The 7,344-nt window shown below is 44.7% G+C and overlaps 1 non-coding gene across 1 annotated transcript; it reads left to right on the top strand.

Annotated features, from left to right (window-relative positions):
• Positions 1-3,397: 3,397 nt before the first annotated feature.
• Positions 3,398-3,485, top strand: trnap-ugg (transfer RNA proline (anticodon UGG)). The gene is given in 2 exon segments: positions 3,398-3,433; positions 3,450-3,485. It is a non-coding gene; the product is annotated as a tRNA-Pro (tRNA).
• Positions 3,486-7,344: the final 3,859 nt, after the last annotated feature.

Here is a 7,344-nt window from a genome sequence, read left to right as displayed (position 1 = left end):
GGAGTCCGGAAAGTGCCCAAAGTTCTGATTTTAGTTACGATAGGCTACAGGAAAAACACAGTGTTCAATTAGTTCTTAATCCCAACATTACTGATTGGAAACTACCTGCATCTGATTCTCAGAGACACGATCTACCTGAATTTGGAGAGGCGAACTCTTTTTAGGAATGGTCAGCATGAATTTCGAGCGGAAAAAAAGCCTCTCGTGAATTCCGCTGGTTGTTCGAAAAAGGTTACGAAGAGCATGGACGATTTAAGAGGGTCTCAAATCACATAGAAATGATCCAATTCATTGCCCTAGGAAAATTCCCTGGCTATCCAGAGATCTATGCATCTTACCATCGACATCAAGTGGCCTCACATCCTCTTTCTCTCCAAACAGCTCGCTTAGCCAATCCTCATAATCTGGGCAGCATCCCGATCATTCTCCTCTCTAAAACTTCTACATGCTTCCTATGAACCCTACATTGTGTCACATACTCGCATGTCCTGACCCGATGCATCTTCTGATCTTGTGAGAAGACGGGGGTAAAATAAAACGAAATCACTTGCGGCCACATTTGCTTCATCTTTCGGCCAAGGTAAGTACGCGAGGCCTGCAGAACGGCTCATGTCGTACCATTTACGGGTAGCACAGGTACACCAAGGAAATTCAAGCCAGTGAGCCTGACATTCGTGATGGATAAGTTACTGGGGGAGGGGGGGGGTTAATATGGTCAGCACCGTCGTGTTAGCAGCAAATCGGCTCTCACAAAGCTGTTAGACTACTTTGGAGAGATGCACTCGACGATCGATGTGTGTAGGGCAGTATACGGATTGAAGCATGTCTTTTAACGTGGCGCTGCATGGACGGCTTCTCCGGATATGGAGAGAGCTTCAGGTATAGGACGCACTAGCCAAGTGGACACGACACCGGCTTTATGGATGATGGTGGAAGATTGCTTTCAGGACGGGAGGCTCACGAATTGTGGTGTACTACGTGGATCTCTGCTGTGATTATTGTGTCTGTATCTTAGTTCAGAAAAAAGATTTTGATGAAAATGTACAAGACACGTAAATTAAATATTCCGACGAGTCTAAACTAGGTGGTAATGTAAACAGACAGAAGGCGGAATATTACGTTGGTTGACAATAAATTCATCTGAAGATTCGCAACATTTGTAGGTTAGTCCTGAGCAGCTGGGTTCGCGTACCGAAGAATGTGAAATGGCCTTCTATGTAGATCAGGGAGAGCTGTAATGCTGTGAAAAATCAAACCTGTGCTGGAAGTTTTCACTAAACGTTTTGATGCTCCAGCATCTTGCGTGTATTCCGCTGTCTCATTCAGCTGTGACACTGAAGTGAAAGCAGCAGGAACACTTGAGTTGGCTCATAAGGGGAAGGTAGAGGAACGGTGCGACATAGGTAGGAGCGGGCACCGTAACATAGAACATTGAATAGTACAGCACAGAGCATGTCATCAACCCAATGACGTTATGTCGACGATTTAACGTAGTACAAGATCGATCAATCTCTTCCTTGATATATACCTCTACATTTTCCTATCTAAAAGTACCTTAAAATACCTTAACCTATCTGTGATTATCATGATCCCGACAGAGCGGTCCAGGAGCCCACCACTCTCTCCGTAAAGAAATTCTTTCTGAAATCCCCTATACAGTCCCCCATTTCTTATATTCGTTTCCGGAATACTCATTTCCGCCTGTGAAGCAGGTTTCACTCTCGATCTCTCCCTCTTATCATCAAAAACATCTAATCTAATCTAATCTATTTTATCATCTAAAACAAAGCTGTTCATCCAAAGAGGCGACATTAAATTAGCAGCAAGAATAAAACATCGATCCTGAGGGTTGCCAGGAAATGAAATTCTGGAGAGAATGTTTGAAAGTTCCACGGAGGTTACATGGATGGTGGATGGCTGAACACAGGAAAGTTTAGACGGAATGTTGGAGAAGGCAGATACTGGAGCCTGCCGGAAAGTCAAGCTACCAGATGGACTCAGCAGGTTATGCAAGATATGGAACGGTCGGTATGCATGAGCAGTATCTCAATCCTCAACGTTAACCATTCTTTTTTCTCCAGATCCCCACCTCTTTGATTTCCCTGTTTGCTTTAAGGGGACGGTGCAGTCCCCTAAAAACCCGCTGCACAGAGAACAAAAGAAGTATTAACCGTTAGGTCTCGACCACGAGTAATAAGTCTATTATATTTGACATCCAGAACAACCTTGGACTCATGTCACGGCGTAGGTTGAGAGACTGGTTCTGAAATCACGTTGTGCGCTGACTTTCATTAGTCAGAGATTGAGTTCAAGTGCCGCGAGGTTAACTAACTCTCGCAGACTCAGGCTAGACCACACCTGGAGGATCGTGTCCAGTTCAGCTCGTCTCAGAATAGGGAAGATCAGTGATGAAGGATCAATGATTAACGTTTTCGCCGGTACATTTACGTGTATTCGATAATTGACGTAGAGTGTGTCATTGTGTGTCAGAGATTGAGTTCAAGTGCCGCGAGGTTAAGTAACTCTCGCAGACTCAGGTTAGACCACGCCTGGAGGATCGTGTCCAGTTCAGCTCGTCTCAGAATAGGGAAGATCAGGGATGAAGGATCAATGATTAATTATATAAATGCCGTGGTTACAGTACGGATATAGAACAGAATGAGCAGAAATAACACAGACACTAGCGTGTACTTATAATGTTAAATGATAGAAATGTGCTTTTAATAGATTACATCGTGGTTCAGTGACTGGGGTGATTGATAGAAGGGGCTTGGGAGAGCGGTGGTGCTACTAAATAGAATGGGTGATCGGAGCCACTCTCTGGGGCGAAAAAGTCCTTTAGAGAAGGTGCACCGCAGGTTCAGCAGAACGTTGCCGCGATTAGAACACGTCTTGTGGGGGAAGATTGAGGAAGCTGGAACTTTTCTGTTCGATTCTACAGAGCGTGATGGAGGTGTATAAGATTACAGGAGACACAGACAGGTTGGACAACAGCAGAAGGCATACGTTGAAGATGTGGAGGAAAAGTTAGGTCAGAGGTAGGTAGATTTCTTTTGTACACAGTGTGGTGGGTTCTGGGAACGCACTGTTCCCACACACTGTTCGCAGGAACGTGCTGTTCGTCGTTTTCACAACAGGAATATTAAAAAAGATACTTGGATAGACAGATGGCTGTCGTGAAAATAGCGGATTATGGTCTCTGTAGGAGGGAATAGTTATAATATCAACAGAGTAGAGCTACACTGATGAACTGAGCATCCTGGGCCGAAGATCCTGCAGTGCCTTGTACTGAACTTTGGTCATTTATCTACTTTAGACGTAAAATTACCACCAGATGCATTGACAAAGGAGACTAAGAAAGTGAGAGGCAGCAGTGTTATGACATAAACACAGAACGGGCTCGTTGGTCTAGTGGTATGATTCTCGCTTTGGGCCTGAATTTGCGAGCGTGCGAGAGGTCCCGGGTTCAAATCCCGGACGAGCCCCTTGATTGATACATTTTAGAACTTCAGACATTGGAGCGCAGAAGAATGAGGGAAGATATTTAGATGAACAGGAAGTTATGAGAGCTGTATATGTGGGTCACTGCCTGTAAGCGTTGCCCCCTCAGGTTAGGACCGACGACGACTAATGAATGACAGAAGAATGAGGGAAGATATTTAGATGTAGAGGAAGTTATGAGAGCTGTATATGTGGGTCACTGCCTGTACTCTTTCCCCCCTCAGGTTAGGACCGACGACGACTAATGAATGACAGAAGAATGAGGGGAGATATTTAGATGAACAGGAAGTTATGAGGGCTGTATATGTGGGTCACTGCCTGTACGCTTTCCCCCTCAGGTTAGGACCGACGACGACTAATGAATGACAGAAGAATGAGGGAAGATATTTAGATGTAGATGAAGTTATGAGAGCTGTATATGTGGGTCACTGCCTGCAAGCTTTCCCCCCTCAGGTTAGGACCGACGACGACTACAGATCACAGCTTTAGAGCGGACGGTGGAAAATTTGGTTTGGCATAGAAATTAAATGGATAAGGAGTGATGATAAACTGAGTGGCTAATCCCTGTTTCTCCAGTCTTGTGTTTCTGTATGACTGAAATTCAGCTCTATCAATAGGAATTTGTACTGAAATACGGAAAATGATCATGGATAATTGGGTTTGAGTAGATGAACATTTTCCAAATATTTTCGCGTTTGCAGACGTTCTTGCAGAAAGGAGTGTGTTAAACGTAATCTCATAGTTTCTCAAAGGAACCGAGAAACCAGCGATACGAAATTATGAGGGGTATAAACCGTGTTAGTGCAAGCAAGCCTTTTCCATTGAGGTTGAAGCCACAGGTCATAGATAAAGGATGAAATATTAAATAGTTAAGGGGGAACTTCTTCAATCAAAAGTTGTGACTCAAAAGGATTTTGGAAAGTTTCCGTAAATAGAGTACAGCGTGGACTGTGGGAATGAATACGAACCCACACGTGGCATTTTTAGATGAATGAGACGAATGAAGCAGGGAAGAGGAAAATGAGGGCTTTCTGATGGATGGAAGGAAGTGACAAATTCGGTTTTGCGGAGTTCAGTACCCAGCATAGATTTTTGCAGGGTACGGCGATAACTTTGAAGCTGAAGTACAGTATTTAAACATTAGATTTATATTGTTACATATATGTATAAACATCAAGTGAAATTCGATGTTTGCGTCAAGTCAAATCAGCGAACGTTGTGCCGGGGCAGCCCTCAAGTGTCTGTAACCAACAGAGCATGCCAACAACTCATTAACCGGAACCCGTACGACTTTCGTCTGCTTGTTGAAATCGGAGTACCCGGGGGAAACCCACGCGGACAGGGGTAAAACGAACAGATACTTTGCCGTTAGCTGTGGGAATTGAATCCCGATCTTGCAGCGGCACCTTTGTTAGTCTGACGCAAACCGCTACACTACCGTGTCTTGGTGTGGACACATTCCCCATTTTCAGACGGCATGAAACTGCACTGTTGCTCGTGGGATGGAGAACAGTGAGCAGGACGCAAAGCGCCTACGATATGGTCCATTCAGGATTGTTGATCTGCCAGATGCGTGCCAGATGTGGACATGATAATTGAGATGTTCCTCTCCATTCTTATAAACCAAAAATCAGATTGGTAATAACGTGAGAGTAATGGTCTGAAAGGTTTCACTGTTAATGCAATGGTCTCTCTGTAATGTTTCACTACTACTGTAATGGTTTCACTGTAGCAGCAGAGGCTGGGTTAAGACTAGAAATAACGGGGGCTTTGGAATTTGTGTCATCCAATGAGCGGCGTATTGTATTTCTTTTTTCCAGTGCGTCTGACAGATGGTATTCTCGGGCTTTTTGTCAGCAAGAGATGAAGGGAGATGATGCGAGTGGAGAGAGCCGCTTGTCGGCAGGACGGATTGGACTTGGAGTGAGAATCCATGAGCCGACAACGCTCGGAGGAGACGAATGGGGATTGAATGGATGGGCAGCCGTGAGATCCAACGTGTACATCAGATTGTTTCACTAAAAGGTCCCTTTTTCTTTTATTTTTAACTACAGATTAAGAATTATAAAGCTAAATTGCATATGGTGTACTGTCTGATATATTGCGGTTCGGATATGTAACCCGGCAACACATCACGCATCGTCCAGATAAACCGAGATATCTCAGTCTGTCCAGGCCGGAGGCTGACTTACCCTAGACAAACGCATGCTAATAAATAAATAGGTCACGATAAAGAAAGGTGGAAGGAGTCCGTGTCCACGAAACAAGGATACAGGTAACACAGGAAAATCTGCAGCTACTGGTAATTAAGTGTAACACGGATAACTTGCTGGAGGAACAAAGCCTGTCAGCCAGCATCGATGGAAAGGCAGAAATAGTGAACTTCTCCGACCCTAATCCTTCCACAGGACTTATAGGACTCTGAAGCATCGAGCAGTTAAGAAGACATGTGCTACGCTATGTTTTATTGAAAGTGAGGGTAAGTACAGGAGTGCCCTGTGCAGCCGCACAGTGCATTTAAGAGTCGCGGCTGTGGCCATTTCAATCAAGGATATGTCTGGATTTCATATAGAGAGCACGTGCCGGTCTGATATCCGCGTGGCACAGCGAAGTGAGGATAACGACTGGGCTGATGGTTCAATGTTGTACACATCTCCAGAAGGGACCTCAATGGCCAGATAGAATAGATGGATGAAATGAGGCCCGATGTTAAAACGGAGTGTTGAAAGGTTCTTGGTTAGTAAGCCTTGATAGGGTAAGAGGGGAATGGCATTGAGATTAATCAAGCACGACGAAAAGGGTGAGGTGAACTGATGGGCCGAACGGATCAATTTTGCACCCATGTCTTATCGCCTGATGCCGTGAACTCCACACCAGGGATTGCGTCGTCAAAGTAATTAGAAACATCTCATGCAATGGAGATTTGGATTTATGTCGCCATTAAGAAGGCGGAGAAACATTTCGCTCTCTTACATAAAAGACACCAGACACCAAGGAGCGGATCATACTTTAGATATAAGTATGTTATATTGTTTAATTCTCAAAAAGTTAGCTGATATGCAAGTGGCTGTTGTTCCTATGTGTGCACCGATGTTCACATGCAACGAGGAAATGCTGCAGCTCCGTAAAACCCCAGTTTGTCAGATACATGGAACAGTAGAAATCCGACAACACAATACAGGCCCCTAGGCCCCTAAGCTGGTTGGAGCATGTCCCTAACTCAGAACTAATTAGGCTTAGCCATAGCCCTCTACATTTCTTAGACCCATGTATTCATCCAGGATTCTCCTAAAAAACCCGACCGTTTCCACCTCCACCATTGCATCCGGCAGCCCTTTCCACGCACTCACCATTATTTACATTAAAAAAAACAACTTACCCCTGACATCTCATCTGTACCTACATCCAAGGAGCTTAAAACTATGCCCTCTCGTGCTAGCCATTTTACCCTGGGAAAAAACCTCTGACTATCCAGACGATCAATGACTCTCATAATCTCATACACCTCTATAAGGTCACCTCTCATCCCACGTTGTTCCAAGGAGAAAAGCCTATTTCATTCAACCGATTCTCAGAAGGCATTCTTCCCAATACAGGCAACATCCTTATAAATCTCCTCTGCACTCTTTCTATGGGGTCCACGTACTTCCTGTATTGAGGCGACCAGAACTGAGTACAGTACTCCAAGTGGGGTCCGACAAGTGTCCCTTATAGCTGAAACATTACCCCTCGGCTCTTAAACTCAATCCCACGCTTGATGATGGCCAATGCACCGTATCCATTCTTAACCACAGTGTCAGCCTCCGTAGAAGCTTTGAGTGTCCTATGGACTCGGACCACAGA

This window comes from Hypanus sabinus, unplaced genomic scaffold, assembly GCF_030144855.1.
Source record: "Hypanus sabinus isolate sHypSab1 unplaced genomic scaffold, sHypSab1.hap1 scaffold_112, whole genome shotgun sequence".
Lineage (NCBI taxonomy): Eukaryota > Metazoa > Chordata > Chondrichthyes > Myliobatiformes > Dasyatidae > Hypanus > Hypanus sabinus.
This window is presented reverse-complemented; position numbering and strand designations above follow the sequence as displayed.